Raw genomic sequence first — 21,594 nt, 5'->3', positions numbered from 1 at the left:
TTCGGGGGCGAGGTCAAACCATTGGAGAGTTACAGCAACTGCTGTGGCTGTAGAGGCCAATACAGGAGACACATAGACTGTTGCAGCTGCGTAGATGAAGGAGTCCGGTTGTGCTGACGCAGGTGTAGCATGATGTTTCTTATTTCTGTGCTCCTACTACAAATTGTTTGCACACATTTTTCAAATTGCCTATACAGTGGTGCCCCGCAAGACGGAAAACCCGCTAGACGAAAGGGTTTTCCGTTTTGGAGGTGCTTCGCAGGACGAATTTCTCTATGGGCTTGCTTCGCAAGACAAAAATGTCTTGCGATTCCTGGGGATTTTTTTCCGCTCCCCACCCCCTTTTTCTAAGGCACTAAGCTGCTAATAGCCTTTTAGCAGCTAATCCACTAATCCCTTAAGCCTTTAATAGCCGCTAATAGCCGCTAAACCGCTAATAGCGCTAATCCGCTAATGGGCTTGCTTTGCAAGACGAAAAAACCGCTAGACAAAGAGACTCACGGAACGGATTCTTTTCGTCTTGCGAGGCACCACTGTATACACAAATTGTAAAGCTAGTACCTGAATTTAAGAAAACCAAGGTCATAAATCCTTGGCTTAAACCCTTCATCCTTATCCCCAACAATAAAAACAGAATATGCACATGCAATTAAATGTGCATGCATTTAACCTTTGTTTTCTCACCTTGGTCCTTACTTTCTTTGTCATTCTCCTGCACTGCTAAAAATTAAGAGATACTAAGCTTTATAGGGCAGGGATCTGTTTTCCTTCTCTAGGTGACCAGGTCAAGACTCAGTGTCCTTGAGTGGGTATGCAGTCCTGTAGAAATTAAAAACAACCGGTTGCACGTGGCAGCTGATTTTCCACCACACAGACTTATTTATCATTTCCTTGCACCAATGCTGTGTCTTTCAAAGTTTTGTAAATACCTCGGATTTTTTAACTTGCATTATCCAAAGTCTGAGGTTAGAGCATTGATTAGAAAAACAACAACCTATACTTTTTATATTAATGCTAGGACAAATCCAGTAAACAAAAGCAAGCAACTTTTACTCTGCCTCTCCTCCAAAGAGCTCAGGGTTGTGAAAGTGGTTCTTTCCATATACCGTATTTTTCGCACTGGACCATAGGAGGTGAAGAACGGGGGGGGGGGGGGAATTTCCCCTTTTCGCTCAGAGCCCCTTCAGCGAAGCAGCAGGAGAAACGGAGCCCCTTCCATTTCTCCTCCCGCTTTGCTGAAGGGGCGCTGCGCAGCTCTCCCCCTCTGCTGAAGCCAGGAGAGTCTTCCTCTCCCGGCTTCAGCAAAAGGAACCAAAAGCCTTTGGAGCACAGCACGAGGTCCCACTGCGCTCCAAAGGCTTCAGGCCTGAAGCCTGGAGAGCGAGAGGGGTCGGTGTGCTATCGTGAAAGCCAAGGAGCCTGCATTCGCTCCATAGGACGCACACACATTTCCCCTTCATTTTTGGAGGGGGAAAAGTGCGTCCTATAGAGTGAAAAATACGGTATCTCCATTTTGATTCTCACAACAATCTTGAGGTAGGCCAGTCTCTCTCCCTCCGCTAGTATCACAACACTTTAAGAATCTCCACATTACAAACAAACTGCAACTAACTAGAGGTTGATGTACCTGGAGGCATGGAAAAGAGTTATCATCATAATTTGTGAAAAGCTTTTCCCATATGACAACATGACATTAGAACGTCCTACACTGCTTCAGCTATGAAATCTTGTAAAGTGGCTGAATTCATACAACTGAGAGAAGCAACTTAAGTGTTTCATACTAGGAAGGCGTAACGGAAATTTGATTTTAAAAGAAGTCATCAAGACATCTCTATCGAAGAAGATTAACTTCAACAAAAACATGTAAATGCTTCTAGATCAGCAAACTAAGGCTCAGGGGCCGGATCCGGCCCAATCGCCTTCTAAATCCAGCCCGTGGATGGTCTGGGAATCAGTGTGTTTTTACATGAGTAGAATGTGTGCTTTTATTTAAAATGCATCTCTGGGTTATTTGTGGGGCATAGGAATTGGTTCATCCCCCCCAATATAGTCCGGCCCCCCACAAGATCTGGGGGACAGTGGACCGGCCCCCTGCTGAAAAAGTTTGCTGACCCCTGATCTAGAGGTCACTCTGTTTGTTATCCCTGATCCAGAAAGCTTGGTGAAATCCTAAGAGGAAAGGTATTTTTATTGTAATCATAAAAAAATCTCAGAAGGAAGCAAGCCAAACTCTGTTACAACTTCTAAATATAGGGCATAATTTTAGCAATGCTAATACTATTGTTGAAGCCAAAGCATATTTATAACTGTCAGCTCATAGAAGCAATGTCTGGAGCAATATGGAAGCAGCTCAAGAATTTAGGGAATTTCATGGCCTCTTCCTTGTTTTTGTTTTTTTACACTACTTATTTAAAAAGTATGAAGTACATTCATAGACCTCTAAATCCTTGAATAAGAGAAAGTCTAATTGTGCTAGCACACAGCTGCTAAGGAAGCTTCTGGTGAAGAATCAAGGTGGTTAGATTTTTAAAATCACATCTCTCCACCATGAAAGATATACTAACTGAACTAAGCTACACATTTGACAGGAGGAGAAGATGTGGCAAGGCTTGTACAAAGGACTCACATAAAGATTCATCATACAGAGGTAGGTTCCAAGATTTTGCACACTATGCAACAACTTCTGCAAAAACAACAAATTATTTTTGCAATCTGTTATACTCTTTAAATATGATAAATAAGGCAAAATAAGGGAAAACGACTATTTTATTTTAGACAACTTGAAACACACAGCTTCTTCCTATTATAAGCAATTATATATTTCACATAATCCCATTTTATAAAAGAATTTGACAAATTCATGAAATCAAGATGACAATATTGCCATTCATATGTCTCTGAATACCAGTTATTTGGGATAACAAGTGGGATTTGTGCTACTGAACTTATGTTTTGCTTGTGGTCTTCCCATAGGCATCTGGTTGCTTGACTCTATAGGGATTTCATTCTATCAGGCAGGGGCTTTCCTATATCATTAGTTTTGTTCTGCACACAGCATAGGATGGACTTCAAATAGATAATTTAACACCCCAAATTTATACAGACTATTTGGAAGTAGTAATGACTTACACCGGAGGAAAGAAAATTGCATTATATAATTCTTTCCTTTTGTTTCCCATTTGCAACCTGATATAATGCAAAAATAACACAGTGACTCTGTCTTCATTGTAATTACAAGTAAACTTTTTTTTTTAAAAAAACAGGTCAGATATAAAATAAGCTTATTTCATATTTCCCCCTATGTTTTTCACTTATATAAGCGTGTTGCCAGGACCCAGTCTTCACACAACTACTATTTCCTTCTACTAGTTGGTAGTGCAGACTTACAGATACATATTCACTTAAAATATCATAGCTAAAATTATCACTCTGGTATACACCTATAAATCATGCATTATTTATTATATTTGCCAATTATCTACCTGCAAAGCACCATGTCTATGAAATGTAGCACTAATGAAAGCAAAATATCACCAAGAGGTTAGTACTAGTGGAATGTCAGTAGTTGATCTCTGGCCAAAACCCTTCCCACTTATTCAGGTCAATTGTTTTTTCTAGTACACTCTAAAATGTCAGAGCGATAATAACAGGAAAATAAGCAACAGGCAAGAAATTGGATCGACCTAAAGATGATCATACCCTAATTTAAAATATCATCCAATATTTTTTAATGGTCTGACTTTTCATAATACATATTCCAAGTTCCTTCCTACCCAAACTTTGTCTAGTCTATCCTTCTCATTTTGTAATTCATTTAAGGGAAAGTTGTATGGCTGAAGAAAGAGAGAGTGGATAATGAAAAATACATCATTTGCAGGAATTTAGCCAAGGAAGACAGTGGTTACAATTTTACAGCTGCAATTTCTTAAGAAGCAATATTTAAATATTTTTATGGCACAAAATGCCATAGTGAGGCATATGTGCAGCTGAAAAAGAGCAAGATAATTATCCTGTAACTAGAGATAAGTTTATCAGAATTATCAGACCCATTCACAAGCATAAACAGTATTTCATTCTTACAAAAACCCTTTGCAGTCCCACTACAGTTTCTGTATTGCAATGCAGAATCATTACTGTAAATTTAAAAATCAGGTAAGACAAGAACCCCTCTCCTGAAACATTTAAAGCAGGAGAAGTAGTAACTTTGGGAATTTTACAAGAATGGATGCTAGCATAAATCATAGAATAGAATCATAGAGTTGGAAGAGACCACAAGGGCCATCGAGTCCAACCCCTGCCAAGCAGGAAACACCATCAGAGCACTCCTGACATATGGTTGTCAAGCCTCTGCTTAAAGACCTCCAAAGAAGGAGACTCCACCACACTCCTTGGCAGCAAATTCCACTGTCAAACAGCTCTTACTGTCAGAAAGTTCTTCCTAATGTTTAGGTGGAATCTTCTTTCTTGTAGTTTGGATCCATTGCTCCGTGTCCGCTTCTCTGGAGCAGCAGAAAACAACCTTTCTCCCTCCTCTATGTGACATCCTTTTATATATTGGAACATGGCTATCATATCACCCCTTAACCTCCTCTTCTCCAGGCTAAACATGCCCAGCTCCCTTAGCCGTTCCTCATAAGGCATCGTTTCCAGGCCTTAGACCATTTTGGTTGCCCTCCTCTGGACACGTTCCAGTTTGTCAGTGTCCTTCTTGAACTGTGGTGCCCAGAACTGGACACAGTACTCCAGGTGAGGTCTGACCAGAGCGGAATACAGTGGCACTATTACTTCCCTTGATCTAGATGCTATACTCCTATTGATGCAGCCCAGAATTGCATTGGCTTTTTTAGCTGCCGCGTCACACTGTTGGCTCATGTCAAGTTTGTGGTCGTAAAGCAATTAGCAGAATTACACAGTGCCTGTGTGTCGAAAGGGCAGTAAATCAGTCTAGACTTTTCTTCTGTCCTAATATCTCTTTATTGTAAACAAAATAGCGTATCTGCAATCCACAACAGCCATCCGTGTTAAGCTGCATTTTCTCTGCCTCCTCTCTCTCTCCTTGCAGCGGCTGAACTGAGTGCTTTCGATTTCCACTCAGTTCACAACATACCAAGCTGCTTTCATCACGTCCTGGCTTACTTCCCTTGTAAGCTCGTCCCCGCAAGCACACTACAATCTACAGCAAAGGTTGAAGAAAGTGGCCATAGTATAGTGCTCATGAGTATCTTTAAAAACCATGTACAGTAGAACCTTGGTTCTCGAACTTAATCCCTTCCGGAAGTCTGTTTGAATTCCTCAAACCATTCGAAAACTTAGGCGCAGCTTCCGATTGGCTGCAGGAGCTTCCTGCACTCATGGGAAAGCTGTGTTGAACGTTCAGCTTCCGAAAAACGTTCAAAAACCGCAACACTGACTTCTGGGCTTTCGACGTTCTGAAGCCAATTTGTTGGTCAACTAAGCTGTTCGAGAACCAAGGTACCACTGTAGTCCTTGGGACACCTGTAAACTGTTGAAAAAGTCACATTTCCTTTCCACTGATGGAGCGGTACAGTATGGTTTAAAGGTAAGGAAAGAGGGGAAATGAGGAAATTACAGACAAACCAGTAGAGAGATTTGGTAATCAACTTTGTTTCTAGCTGGTAGTACAACCTGTCAACAAGAAGCCATTTTAAAAATGCAACAGTATCTGCTATTTATTGAAATTAATAGCTTAAAGAATTAAGAATGGCTAATTAAACCATTTCCCCAATGTACCGAATATAAACATCATGCATACATTATACAATACCTGATTCTATCCAGCTTTTCTAAACATTTACACTAACATTTTACAAACATGCAGTATTCTATGTAGCTTACAAAAACACAAAGGTGTTGTTCATCAAACATTTGTACTATCTGAGCTATTTGGAGATACGGATTTATTTGTTTCTAAATGCAACCTTCTGCTGAAAGGCTTTAAGTAAAATGGGAAACCTAAAGGCATAGGATAAAACAATAACAAATTGACACAATCGTGGAAGCAGAGAAGAGGGATGAGATACATAGGGGACCAGATTCCCCACTGTAAAAATGATAGGGGTAGGGACACTCAGTCCCCCAAGCCATTAGGCATAAAAGACCATTGCTAGAGGCAAAGCTGACTGATGCTCTTGACATTAATTCACTCAATTAGTACTTCTTTGATTTGCCTGTTAATCTATTGAAATGGCTGTAGTAAACTCATCTGAATAATACTGAATGTTCTTTCCAACTTTATTCTTTGATCATTAAAGAAGTACAGTAGATGGGCCAATAGTCGTCATTATATCCTGACTGTTGTGACATCCCCAGTTCCGCACCACCTTAAAAACACATCCAGGGTCCCTGGCTGAAGAGACAGTTGCCAGTCATCAAGTAAACATGGAGGAAAATGAGAACATGCATTTCTGAATGCCCAACATGAAAATTGTCACAACCCAAGTAATTACAGCAAGTGAGGGCACAAAATGCCCTGGGGAAAAGGGAGGGGAGGAAACAAGGAGGTGAGACCCACTGCAGATAAATAGGCGACACAAGCATGGAAGATAAAATAATTAGCAAATTCAAATTATAACTTGCATTCAGGGGTCCTGGAGAGAGTTAATGATCTCCCACTTGAATGTCTTATCAAGAGGAATTGCCTACTTTTATAAGCTAGTTTGGTCCCCAGGTCGATTCTGATGATCAACACACTCAAAGGTTACAGTAGAGAATGAGAACAAACTGAACAGAGTGCCTTGGGAATTAATTAATATTAATGCAGGGTTAGATTTTCTTAAAAAGAAAGAAATGTCCATGTTGCTGCAGTGGTGGTTAGTCTGTTCTCTCTTGTACAAAAGAGAAAGTAATAATTTGTTTTCACCCTGTTTAGAAAGGTTCTAGCTAATTTTACATCATGTACTGTATATCTAAAGCAAATCAGAGCTATTTTCCAAAAAAGAGATTCATAATAGCTTTTCAGCCTCTCGTGGTGTTGCAAAATTTGCTTAGCACTTACATGTTTCATTCTGAAATGTAAACAAGCTCTTAAATCAAACCCTCCAATGTAATAAAGAGGTCTGTAGACTTTCCTAAAGTGTATTCATCCCAATTTCTTTCTGATTTGAGAGCCTAAGAGCAGTACTATAAATGAATACACACAGCCTAGCTAAGAAAAACTGAGTTCTGAGATTATCTCAAAGGATGTCTTGACAATCACTGTACTGCAGTGTAATTAATGGCTTGGATTTTATGGACCTTCATGCTCTTTAAACAATATTGTTATATTTCAGTGCCGGAACAGTACAGAAAGCATTTCAGATGACAGCCCCATGTACAATAATTTATTTCCCATGGTGTCAGTCACAGAGCTTTAGTCTTAAAATGGCAGGAAGGAGAAGCAGGGACCTCAAGAGTGTTCTGTAGTGCACCTGTGTGACTGGAATGTGGGTCAGAAGAATGGGTTGTGCCCTAGAACAGCAGCAGATGGGAGAAGGAGCAACTCAGAAATGAGAGAAGGAGCCGATACAGAATGGGCCCAGGAACCAAGAGACTGCTGTTTATGGCAAGGAGGCAGCAGAAGAGAGGGAGGATAAGAGGAGAGGTGTCAGTCCTCTCATCAGATAACTGCTCCCACTTGGTAGTCTTGCTCTTGCTGGGCCTCTCACCATCAGGCAAGCCAGCTTCTATGCCCAACTGCAAACTGGAACCCAAACAACAAATCCTATGGGTGTACTAGAATAGACGCAGTTCCAATTTCCAGGTCTCAAGGAATTGTCTGAAGGCAAATGACACAGAAACTTTACAGAAGTAAAAATGGGGTGTATCTTTTCCTTTCCCCTTGTCCCTCCTACATCCCATGTACCCCATTAAAAAATCTCTCAAGAGGGTCAGGAGGGCCTTCCAAATGTCATGGAGTGTGACATATGAGCTTGCAGGAAGAAGGAATTGCTTCAAATTAATCTGAGGAATCTTGCACTGGTATATTGCTATACTAAACAACATATTAAATTCATTAACAATCAGAGATAAACAGTACTAATTTTGCATTCATGATTATCAGTTCTCATTCGCAAAAGGTTTGCTGTGATAATTCATTCTAGGATTCAAATGAATAATAAGTTTTCATGTCTTCAGATATTGGTATCAACGCAAGGCTCTGTGATATTCCTAAGCATCTTCAATTAGTCTTCTACAACATATTTAGGAATTATATCACCCTTTTGTTCACAATGATTAATGGTGCTTTTACGCATATGCCATCTGTGTATAGATGCTAATAGTGTAGGAGGCTAGAAAGGTCTGAAGCCAATCACTCTGATGCAAACTGAAGACTTATTAATCTAAGAATATTGCTGTATGACACTCTGAATGGAGCAACTTATCCATACATGATTAGAATCAGTTATTAGCTTTCATGCAATCTATTCTACGCAGAAAAATGGATTTACCATGAAACCCACCAATAACACAGAAAAAACAGGAATTCAGAGCAATTTCCTGGGATTAAGAGAACAGCTCATCCGTGAAAGGCGATTAGTGTATTTCTTTGACTTCCAAAAGGAATAGGTATTGAAACTCAAAGGCATGAGCTTTCATAGTTCTTAAACAAACATACCCAATCAGGAGCCTAAATATGGAGGAATTGGAATGCAGCAGAGTACTCAAATATGAAAGGTAAGAGGACAAAACAGTAATGAATCTATAGGGATGTACTAAAGACATATTTTTTTATTATTAAAACAGCCAAGAGTGCACCTGGTAGGAAATTGTGACAACTGCTAAGCTCTTTTTCTTCCTTACCTCTCCAATCTTTCAGCTTTCACTGGTTTTGTTCAGCTTTGTTGCACTCCAGGCACCCCTGGAGACACTGTTATGTTATGTCGCTTAAGGCACACTGCACACAAAAACCAGGCTCAGGGAATGGCTATTATAACTTATTTAATTAATTTCCATACTGCCCTTCATCCGAAGATCACAGCATGGTTCACAGCGTAAAAATACTAAATGTAAACACAAAATACATAATAAAAAAAACAAGAGCAAAAACAAAACAAGCCCATAACCTCCCTCCCACAAACACATTTCAAAGGCCGCTGCCTGTCCTGTCCTGAGCCTTCCCTCACTTGGGGCCACTGCCAGGCCTTGCTTGGGGCTGCTGCTTAGAAGTTGCTCTCAGCTGCTCGCTTACTGCAATTGGTGGGATTGGAGGGAAGGCTTGGGGCAGCGACCCCAAGCGAGGGAAGGCTTGGGACAGGCTGGGCAGTGGCCCCCCAAGCAACTTCCATGCAGCAGCCGTGGTGGCGCACATGAGTCTCTTGCTCTCTTTTCCCCACACACCCTCCCTGTTAAATGGAGTGCTCCCCACTTCATGTGGTTTCAGTTATGCACACGGAGCCCCAGAATGTAACTCCTACATAAGTGAGAGGGATGCCTGTACATTGAAGGGGCCAAGGAAGCCTTCCATGGGGAGAGCATTCCAGAAACAGGAACCACTGGAGTCCTGTTCTCATGCTGCCAACCCTCTGGACCTCTCGTTGAAGAGGCACACAAAGAAGGGGCTCAGAGGATGATCACCAGGCCTGGGTGCCATTGCCCATCGTAGCCCCTCAAAACCAGAATCCCTTCGGGAGGCTCTGGGACATATTTGATTTTGTGGTTGCACTCCACTTTTCCAACAACCATGCTGATCTCTGAGCAGCTAACAATAAAGAATTAAAATTAGCAAACATCAATAAAATAACATCAAAATATGGACTAAACTGGTGAACTCCGATGTTCAGCAGGGGGTGGTTTGGGGAGGGAGGGGTGTAATAGCAGCTACTACTTGTAAGCAAGCTGTGGTAGAAATGATTTTGCAGGTAATACTACTCAAATGCAGCTCACCTTGGCTACCAAAGACATTTCACCCATAATATGTTGACTTTTTACATAATACCCTTGGGGAAAAAATAAGAAGGAAGAACATTCCACTGCATAGTTGAGCATCCTGGCTACCACTCAGGACAATGTTTTCATGTACCTACCATGTGCACATTAGCTTAAAATGTACAACTGAAGTACATGTAATTAAAAGACAAGTATTGCCTGTGTTTTAAGTGGTAACCTCAGACACACAACAAGCATAGAAGATGGCAATTTAACACAGTGACATTTACATTTTTCTTATTAATAACATCCGTCTCCTCAAAATTGTGATTTTCAAAATCCCCAGGCATAATTCCAAGTAAACAACTCCACTTCTGTTATGTTCACACTAGAAGCTTACCTACTGAATATTCGTAAGTGAATAATACTGCTTAGTAATGCTAAGAATAATAAAAGGTTGGGGTTTTTTATTGTATTTTATTCCAATTATATATAATGTCGTCAAAAACCTATGTTAATCACTGCCCTCCTTATTTGAGCTGGTTTAATTCTTCTCCTTCAAGCCAATGAAAATTAGAATTAATGCTCCATTATTTAAATCTACTTTGAAAAAGCGAACAGAGTGAATTATTTCCGAACTGTATAAGCAAAAATCTAGTTAATAATATCAATGTATGAACATCAAGCAAGCAAGTGGTTTTTCTTAATCTCTCCAGTGTCACGGCAAAGTCACCAGCTCATCGTGCAAGCTGGCACTGAGCCCACAGAAGCTCATAGAAATATATGAACATTTAAAGGATTTCAAAAACTGTGGCACAGTTTTGAGCAATATTAACCAGTTAAAAATTGTGCCCTTGGATTTCTAACTAAGGTTACGGGATCTTTTATTATGTTCCACTGTAAACGATCTTAAAGAAATGAATTTCTGGCTGTACAGGTATAGGGATAGATTTGCTGTGGTAATCTACTATGCCTGGCATGTTACTTTCAGGCAACGCATGTTCAGCCTTATTAACTATGCAGTCCATAGTGCATTTCTTAGTGCCTGGCTATTAGCCGCAAGTATTTTAATAGCATACAGATGAATTACATAATCTCTGCCATTTTTTTCATTAGGAGGTCTTGAGAACAGCATTATCTGTACTGACAATGCCCCTGTGTTTGAGAAATCTTTTTATAGTGCTTCAGTTTAATGACATGCAAGCCTCAAACATTGTGTGCAACTGATAAGCAGCACACACAAATCCAGAAAGTAAACATTCTTTGAAGTGATGTGTTTTATACACCAGAAATGCCGTATGTCTGTCACGCTAGGAATAGCATACTAGAAATGTTATCAATGAACCAGACTACAGGCAAATTCGTGGATGTGAATTTGGCTTATTTCCTATTTGTGTGCCCAAGCCTAGAGGAAAAAGGTAGATATATACCAAGGCCCCAAACTGATGCTGTAATCTAGATTTCCACATTGCAGCACACACAATATAACAATCCATGGGGGCTGTTTGGAGGGTCAAAGTACATGGCAGACACCTGTAACCATCTTCCAAAACTCTTCTTTTTTTTAAGTGGAAAAAGTAGCCCCTGAAATTGAAATGTTTTGTTTTATACCATGTCCTCTCTATGGCAGTGTTTTTGTGATTGGCACCCCCACCACTCGCTCAAAATCTGAAAATAATAATAATATTTTTTTATTTATTTATACCCCGCCTATCCAGCTGGGTTGCCCTAGCCGCTCTTGGCAGCTTCCATCACATATAAAAACATAATAAAACGTCAAACATTAAAAACTTCTCAATACAGGGCTGCCGTCAGATGCCTCCTAAAAGTCAAATAGTTGTTTATCTGTTTGACATCTCATGGGAGGGTGTTCCACAGGGCGGGCGCCACTACCGAGAAGGCCCTCTGCCTGGTTCCCTGTAACTTCACTTCTCGCAGTGAGGGAACTGCCAGAAGGCTCTCAGAGGTGGACCGCAGTATCTAGGCTGAACGATGGGGGTGAAGACACTCCTTCAGGTATACAGGGCCCACTAAATGTACCCACTAGTGCAAAAAGGTTGACGACTCCTGAACTAGTTTCTTCAAATCCTCATACCCTTCTCTATCTTCTATCCAGACAAGCAACAAGCATTGTCAGAATTCCTGGACACACACACACTTTTGGGGGGGGGAGCATTTAAGGTATGAAGGAGAAGTTTTGAGAGCCAGACAGCATGACTTGGACCCCATGTTTCTAACCTCTGTACTAGGAAGGAAAACAAATACATCCTTATGTTTTGTCCTGCAAGTGAAAAAATAGCTGCAGATTTGAGACTCTGAACACAAAAGGTCAAGGGATTAGTGCTCCCTTCTCAACTACCAATCCTCTGGTCAAGCTGGCAGCTTCCCACAGCTGCTTTTCATTTTTTTAAAAAAAAAAGTCACCAAGAAGATGTTACACACATCTGCCACGCATCATTTACTTACCAAACTTAATTACAACCAGTGGGAGAGTACACAGGAGTGCCAGAAATGTCTCATCTACCCATTTAAAAAAGATAGTTTATATTCACAATTTATCTAAAATGTTCACATTTTTAAACAAAGCAATTAGATTATTTGTTTAGTTGTGAATAATTATGGTTTGATTTAAAGCAGTTTTTTAAAAATTGTCTCCTCTTAACTTTGATATCTAGACTTCCTGGCTACCGTCCATGAGCTCCACCATAAAAAAACCATCCCTTACATCTATTCGTTTTTTGAAAATTAGATAACCCTCTGGTTGCTACTTTTCCATCATTCATTATCTGGGCCATCTTGAAGATGCCAATTTAAAAATGGATAAATAGTGCTAATATTACATTTCATCGAAAGCAGAGCAATACTATCTGAACTCAGCTACGCAGGGACAGCTGAAGACAAGCTATACCTCATTCATTCAGCAAACTACCAAACAAAGCATCTGCAACAACATGAAGCAAAGGCAGACGGCAATCTTTGCTGACGTTCTCTGCATGTAGTACAGAATTGTGTGAAAGCCACAAACAGAGTTCCATTTTCATTTCTCTTTTCCCAGCCCAAGTCAAGTCAACTCAATTTGAATTTCAGCTGGCTCAAAGTCCACTACCATTTCCTTCAACGCTGTCATTTGCTCACTTCAGTTAAAATCCATGTGTCTGAACACATGCAAATTTTGTTGATGGTCACACTGGACCATAGTTCTACACAGCACAGGGGTAACGGACATGGCTCCCAAGGGAGTATAGGAGTATAGCATCTAGATCAAGGGAAGTAATAGTGCCACTGTATTCTGCTCTGGTCAGACCTCACCTGGAGTACTGTGTCCAGTTCTGAGCACCACAGTTCAAGAAGGACACTGACAAACTGGAACATGTCCAGAGGAGGGCAACCAAAATGGTCAAAGGCCTGGGAACGATGCCTTATGAGGAACAGCTAAGGGAGCTGGGCATGTTTAGCCTGGAGAAGAGGAGGCTAAGGGGTGATATGATAGCCATGTTCAAATATATAAAAGGATGTCACATAGAGGAGGGAGAAAGGTTGTTTTCTGCTGCTCCAGAGAAGTGGACACGGAGCAATGGATACAAACTACAAGAAAGAAGATTCCACCTAAACATTAGAAAGAACTTCCTGACAGTAAGAGCTGTTTGACAGTGGAATTTGCTGCCAAGGAGTGTGGTGGAGTCTCCTTCTTTGGAGGTCTTTAAGCAGAGGCTTGACAACCATATGTCAGGAGTGCTCTGATGGTGTTTCCTGCTTGGCAGGGGGTTGGACTCGATGGCCCTTGTGGTCTCTTCCAACTCTATGATTCTATGATTCTATGAAGGGCAGTTGCATAGCGTAGGCTGTCAGTACGCAGGGCTGTGCAGAGGGGTGGGCGAAGCGAAAATGATGCAGTATGCATGCGCACTCAACTGCCTAATGGAGTCTGTGTCGCCCAGAAGATTGCAGCTGCAGAGATGAGAAAAGAAGAGTTGTTCCATTGTCTGGAGAGGTCCCTTCCCAGTTCGCATGGAGAAGCCGTTTTCAACGAAGCCTAGGGACGGAAGTGCACAGCTGTATTGAGGCAGCACCAGGTGCTGAAATTTTGCGTCCCTAACAATTTTGCGCATGGGGCAACTGCCCCTGTGCCTGCCCCCTGCTACGCCACTGCGTAGGCAGCCTTAGAGGCCTTTTGTGTGCTCAAGGGGTCCCATCCCCATGCCACTGAAAGAATCCCTCTTTAGCCAAATGCAGCTTTTCCCAAGGCTAACTGCACCATGGAAGCTGATTTCAAGAAACTGCAGCCGAGGAGGAGAAAGCTGTTTCATGTATGTGGCACACGCAACAGTTTCTCTGGCGTGCAAATGTGCCCAAATATGTTGGAGACCCACGAGTCATAGCATCTTTCACCCATATGTGTTTCCTTTATATGATTCAGGGCCAACAATACCACTGGGGCAGAGTAAGGAAGCCAGCCACTGCCTTAGGGAGTGAGCTGTAGTGGCAGCCCCACCAGATATTCCTCCTGAAGCCTTCATGTGTTTCTCTCTGTTAAGAGGACAGATCTGGTCTGCCTTGCACCCTGTGTTGTCTTTCTGCCCTCAGCTATGGCGAAGGATAATATATTTTAGCTGGTATTGAAATAAGATTCAGCTGTCAACTCATGTGGCTGTAGCACATGGAAGGGAGAAGGGAAAGAGAGAGAGATCTTGTCCTTTGCCTTAGTCAACAAAATGTCCTGTGCATGGATATGACTGGTATGAATTGGTTTACTATTGCCATAATAGAAAGGGTTCATGCAAGATGTTGTAAGCAAATTAATGAAAACAATGGCAGATTCTGAAAAATGCCAGTAGAATGTTCCAATCAGAATTCCGAAGTCACCAAAAAAGATTCCATCCTCTCAATAAATCTATTAGAGTCAAATATTTAATCAACCAAGGAAACACCGATGGCTGCCACATTGTTAATGGATACCAATAATTCACTTTACTGACTAGGAGATGATAATACTGTATTTACTCAAATGTAATGTGCACCTTTTTTGGCCAAATTACATTGTGAAAATTAGGTTGTGCATTAGATTTGATTGTGCCAGCAAATACTTTTTTATTCCAAGGTTTTGAAAACTGAAGTGCTTATTAGATTTGTGTAAATACAGTACTAGGTAGCATATGTTAAGATTGATAGTAATGGATATTTCCACCAGAGTGGTCAAAAGAAAGTTCCTAAAAACCAAAATGTAAAAGTAACTAGTTCAATTTAACAAACCTACCAAAAGATAATACTTTATAATTCGAAAAGATTTTATTTTCCAGAATCTACTAGATACTATTTTTTAAACATAACATAACTAATATTCTGAAATCTACTACACCCACAGGTGGAAAAGCATCAGCGTGATCCCTTTCATGTGTTTTGAGATAGTAATGTACAATCTTTGTTTTTTGTTCATTAAAGTAACTTTTCTTATACGGATAAGGCATAAAGGCAGAGAGATAAGCAACTTGGCAAGAGTCCCAATTGTTTCCATGACTAATATAACATCATTCTACTTGCATCGCCAACAGCATGTGGAGCCAAAGAAAATGCTACACCACCTCCCTATAGCAGCAACGATAAAGAGTTTTCCTGAGGACTGAAGCAACTTTGGGAAGGAACTGCGGAATGGGCTTCCCCTACTTGGTCTAGGGTAGGCATCCCCAAACTTCAGCCCTCCAGTTCCCATCATCCCTGACCACTGGTCCTGTTAGCTAGGGATCATGGGAGTTGTAGGTCAAAACATCTGGAGGGCCGCAGGTTGGGGGTGCCTGGTCCAGGGGAAATTACACCAGCAGTGCAGAAAGGAATGACAAAGTGTTTCCTCATTGCCAGATTGAAATGAAATCCCGGCTATGAACTCATTGGAATCATACTCCCCTGTTTAACATCGAACACCTTGACTTAGTGGTTTGGGAATATTTGATTGGCGCTGGAATCCAGGTTGGATTACTGCTATGTGCTCTCCATGATGCCGCCCTTGACATTGGTCCAGAAGCTGCAGCTAATGCAAAATGCAACAGCTCAACTGTTCATTGGTGCAGAATATTGCTACCAGGTTACTCCACTGTTGAAAGAACCACACTGGCTGCCAATTATCTACGGAGCTAATTTCAAATTGCTGGTTCTGGTATTTAAAACCCTAATGCAGCTTGGGGACCAGGATATCTACAAGACCATCTCACCTCTTACACACCCAATCAATCACTGCACTCTACAAGAGAGGGCCTTCTTTAGATAACACCTTATCAGGAAGTCTGTTCTGCACAATATTGGAATTTGGCCTTTCATGTCATGGCACCTACTCTTTGGAATTCCCTCCTGTTGAACATTAAGACAGATGCCGCCTCTATTGTCCTTTGGGCACCTATTGAAGACATCCATCTTTCAGAAAGCCATTTAAGTAGAGATCTTTCGCAGTCTGCATCTGTGCTGGAATTTTTAAAGATGATTCAAATTTAAATTGCTCCGAGGCCTTTTCTCACAATCGAGATGTACAAAAGTTAAATAAAATGAAATAAATTATTGCTTGAGATCCTCTAGGCGGACGGACGGGATATAAATTTATTAATAAAATAAAACATTCCTTCAGAACTCCTAAGATTTTTAAGTCGCATGGAACATTCATTTTTAAAGTTATGTTTCACAATGTCAAAATAATATTTTTAAGTACTTGACAGCGTAAGCGGAAGGTCACTAGGTAGTGCTGATTTAGTAACCTGCAATACAAATTATATATGGATACCTATAAGCTCACAGGCATCACACTTTTAGGAAAATTGGATTCTCATCCGACAACATTTTTGTGTCCTCCATTGCACTATAAGTTCATAATAGAGGCTACCACAAAGCTGCTTCAGCTTTTGGTGTAACTTTGGCTAATTATAAACTTACACAATGCCCTGACACAGTATATTGTTGTCTACCAAAAACAAGACAGACAAGCTCAACAGTACAAAATGAAGGACGGAACAATACACCCGTGACACACTATTTCCAACCTGAAATTCACACAAAACCTGTTCCCAGTTAATGCATTACAGATCTTCGCCTATACACCAAACCGCTTGTAACAAGTAACATCATGTCCTGGAAAGTGTTCAGAAACTTCAGGTTGGGATAATAAATTATATTTTGGAACTGAAAGCATCCTTATGTTATCTGTCCTGATACAAGATTTGTTTTACCTTTTGGCCGTTCTAACAAGCCCCATTCATTCCTTAGAGCAAAATAGGGTTTATTTAAAGCTTTGGGAATTGCAGGGAGCAATTACAGGGGAAAGCTGTTTAAAGAAAGACAACATCCTTTATTCTCAACATAGTTCCCTCTTGGGGAAAATTGCAATTAAAAGAATACAACTGGATCTTCACCCGAACTCTAAAACCGATGCCCAGAAAATGTTCTGTATTAATATGTTTCAGTCAAGATAGTAGGGCTGTTCAAATCAATTTCAAAACTGGTATTTTTATTTTCCCTGCCCAGCCTTTTTGGAAAAGGGCCATAGTTGAGTGGTAGAACTTGCCCTGATACCCGCTGGATGAAGAAATCGAAATCAGATTATGGTTTTTGCCCAAAACTTTAATGCTTAAAACAGTACGGTACATAATCAAGCCAAGTGTTAAAGGCACAGAAAGTGCATAGCACAGCTAAGTGAGCTAAGACGTTGATCCAACAGTTGACATGTCCCCTGGGGCAGACATGGCTTTAACGCAGCAAGCAGAATGTTTCTTTGGACTGCACAAGCAAATGGGAATTGCTTCTGGTAGGCTGGGCTTGAGCTGTCTGTTCATGCCAGTGCTGGGGCTGAGAGATCTATGGATCTATCATACAAAACCGGTTTGAAGTCCATATTGTGATATCGGTTTCATAATTTTTGACCTGGCAATATATCACAGATCACAATGTGTGTGTCTGTGCGATGCAAAAATCCGGATGCAGGCAAAACTGTGAAGCTAGCCAATGGCTCTACATAGCTCCATCCTTATTTCAGACATCGTGATATATCAGTACATCACAATGTTTAGCTGGTGATATATCACAGTGTTGAAAACCAGATATTGCCCAGCTGGCATCGGCGTCCTAGGCAATCAAGGAAGAGACAATACCAGCTCAGAACCAGAGTGAGTCTCCTTGGTAGGTGGAGGCTTGGTGCTGAAAGCCAAAGCTGCAGGAGAGATTGGCATGGAATGACTGAACAGTAACCCATTAGGTCCCTCCCTGGGATCAGATTCCTTTCCTGCTTCATTCCCACCCCTGCCCTGTTGCAGACAGTTCTGATGTCTCTGTTAGAATTCCTGCTCCATGATTGCAGTCATGGGATTGATGTCTTTCACATGACGGTATTTGTTTTGACTCCACACAGTGGGAAGTGACGAAGACAGGGTGTTTGTGTTACTGTGTTCCGTGAAATGGGACTATTGTCCGTTGTTCTTTCTTTGCTGTCTGATGCTAGAGAGAGAGGGAGCCATGTTGCAGTGTTCCGTGTATGTTTATATGTAAATAAAGTAGATTAGCCAAAATGCTGAGTTGCTGAGGTTTGTTTCGCAACTACACAAACTCTGCGGATCCCTAAGTGTGCCGGTGTCGGTTGGCATTGGTCGCTGTGATGTTTGGGCAGAAGAAAGCTTTTGAAGCTCCCAAACGATTGACCAGGAGGGAGGGAACATGCCAGTCGGGCATTTGTCTCTGCCAGGGTCCTACTCAAGTGTAGGCTGAGCTTCTGACAGTCTCATGGGGCCCTGACACAATCCTCACCCCAGCTCACTGGGTCCCTCCCAAGGATCATTAGCCTCCAACTCAAGCTCCTCCAACCAGATAGTCCAAGAGGTCTTCTCGTGACTCAGGACAGAACATCTGCTTCGAATACAGAAGGTCCCATGTTCCACCATCCACAGGTAGAAATTGGAGAGAGCCTTATCTGAAATCCTGTAAATCCACTGCTACTCAGCATAGACATTGCTGAGCTAGAAAGACCAATGGTTTGACTCCGTTTCTGATGGTCATTGTGATTTCTCCATGCACATTTTCTGTATCTGCTTGGTGACTCTTATTGCTGTGCAAATATCTTTTTGACATATTAAAGCGATACTGACATCCAGCTACTTGTTGATTATAACCTAGTTGAGCCTATTGACATTCCTAATCATCCATACTAGGAGACAGGAGTACAGTGGTACCTCAGAAGTTGAATGGAATCCGTTCCAGAAGTCCATTCGACTTCCAAAACGTTTGGAAACAAAAGTGCGGCTTCCAATTGGCTACAGGAAGCTCCTGCAGCCAATCAGAAGTCACGTCGGACGTTCAGTTTCCAAAGAATGTTCGCAAACCGGAACACTCACTTCCAGGTTTGCGGCGTCCGGGAGCCAAAATGTTCGACTCACAAGGCATTCAGGATCCAAGGTACAACTGTATGCCCCCAAAGGCTAAACCAGCAAATAACTCCTGTGTGTATCTCATGTGTGAATCAGGCTACTTGTATACATACTGGGATTACTGTAAAATAACTCGCTCTCAGTAGGACTGTATAATCCTAGTAAAAGTCCAGCCAGCAGCCAGTTCCTTTAATGACCGTGACACTACTGTCTCCCGGTGGCCAAGTAGATGTAATCAAATGTCACGAGAAAGCAAGCACATTGGGCAAGGCGAGTGGAAGCAGGAGGAGACTGAGAGAAAATGACAGAGAGCAGAAGGGTTAAGGAGAAGCAGGAGGGAAGGAGATACAACAGCCATTATGATAAAGCACCTCACGTATTTCAATAAACCACACAAAAGACATCGAGCAAAACAAAAACAGACGCACACAAGCTTAACATTAGAACGGCATTCATAAATCAGTGAAGTTTAGAGCCGAGGGAGCCAGCTTTGTGTTCATGAATTATTTGCAACATATTCAATTACTAAAAAATGTGGGAAGCAGCACAGATCATGACTTCCATATATAATCCTAGACATTCGTCTCCAGTATTGAATTCCTGGGAGAAACCATCCATCCCTGCACAGATACTCAACACTATGGAGAAATATATCGGGGTGGCTAAATAAAAATCAGAAAGCTTGCTCATGATTTTAAACACATACTGTACATGTTAATCCTAATGAAAGCATTACACTTATGCTACTGCAGCTTTCTGGTTAGAGTATTATTTAACATACAGCAACATAAGAACATGAAAATGTTAAGTATTTTCTCCAATGGATTCAAAGGCATTGTCTTCCTATCAATAATGAAACTCAAAAGCATTCACTTGCCAAGCAAGCACCAATAAACACAGAATATAGATACAATATTGTTGCTGTAAAAAAACTCGCACACGCATTCAAAACCAGCCAAAATCCAAACAACCACCTGGTCTACTGCCCCAGAAATGTATTGCTGGAGAGCTCAACCTTGGCTTTAAGTCCCAACTCTGGTACTAGTGTTCTCAGCATTCATTTCTAAAGCTGCCTTAGCTGGCAGTATCTGTGCCAGGGGCAGTAGCAGGGTCACAGCCTATGCCAAAAACCCACAGGGCACTCCAAGGCACTGGAATGTGCAGGAGCCAATGAATCAGTGTAACCATGCACACATTTTGTATTTTAAGGGATGCTACCTGTTAGGCTAGGCAAAGTTAGATAGCTGTCTTGCTTGCCAAGCATAACATTCTGTACCCATCTGCAACAGCACAAGCCACTGTCAGTGTCACCATGGCTGACACAATTTATGAAGACCAGGCTGCACAACCATCATCCTAAGAATATCAATGAGAATAACAGAATGAAAAGTAACCATGCCGTTGGTCTACTTCTGTACACGGGTGGACCAAAGTAATATGTAATGGATTAACAGAAAGAAACCACAGCGCTCAGGTAATGTAAAAATGGATCCTTAGAAATTAGTTTGATACAATATACAAATGTGTTTAGGATTACAGTGCAAGAGACCCATCCGAATTATGGCAAGTTTTTAGGAGTTCATTCATTGAGTCATTTACTCATGATGAAGGTCAGGCTTGAGTGTTGTCCACAACTGCTACTATACTGATGCCAAGATGCAGTTTTTATTCTGTTTTTTTTTAAACTTGCAATAGGTGTCAAGCCATTCAGTCTAAACAGGATGTGCCTTCAGGTCACACCAAGACAGAACTAAGCAGTCAACCAACCAGAATGCTGTATTCCATATAATAGCAGTGCTGGGCAGAATTAAGAGTTTTGGCAAAGAATTCTGAAGCAGACTCCCATCACTTAGTAAAAAAAGGTGTCTGGTGTCTTTACACTGAACTCTCAGTTATCATCCAAGGCAATTATTCATTTCTCTTACAAAATATAGGCTTACAAATAAAATATGGAAGCACCACTGACTCTTAGCCACCCTCTCCTCCACCTCCCAATTTCTTATCCCTTTGTCCAGCCTTGCCAGGATGCCAATTTGTCCCTTGAATTTCAGGTTTATGTTTGATGCCTTTTCTAACTGCACAAAAGCCAGAAATACTAAGTCTATAAATAAACACAATCCATGTAGCTTTCATCCTTCTGCAGAATATGCTATTTGAAGAAGCTATAAAGCAAACAAGCAATAAAACAAATCATGATTGCATATCCAAAACTGACCATTTAAATGATTTTTGATATGGCATTAACAATCTGTACTCTGTGACAGATTTTAAAGCATTTCTGAGAGACAGTGATATGCCCCGTGGCATTTTAGTAGTCACCAGATCTGGAGAGTTACAATGA

The 21,594-nt window shown here is 41.2% G+C and overlaps 1 protein-coding gene across 6 annotated transcripts in view; it reads right to left on the bottom strand.

Moving 5' to 3' along the window:
• Positions 1-21,594, bottom strand: part of MCC (MCC regulator of WNT signaling pathway) — a 204,968-nt gene that overhangs the window by 120,399 nt on the left and 62,975 nt on the right. The window lies entirely within an intron of this gene.

Source organism: Podarcis tiliguerta (genome assembly GCF_965153285.1).
Source record: "Podarcis tiliguerta genome assembly, chromosome: 11".
Classification (NCBI taxonomy): Eukaryota; Metazoa; Chordata; class Lepidosauria; order Squamata; family Lacertidae; genus Podarcis; species Podarcis tiliguerta.
This window is presented reverse-complemented; position numbering and strand designations above follow the sequence as displayed.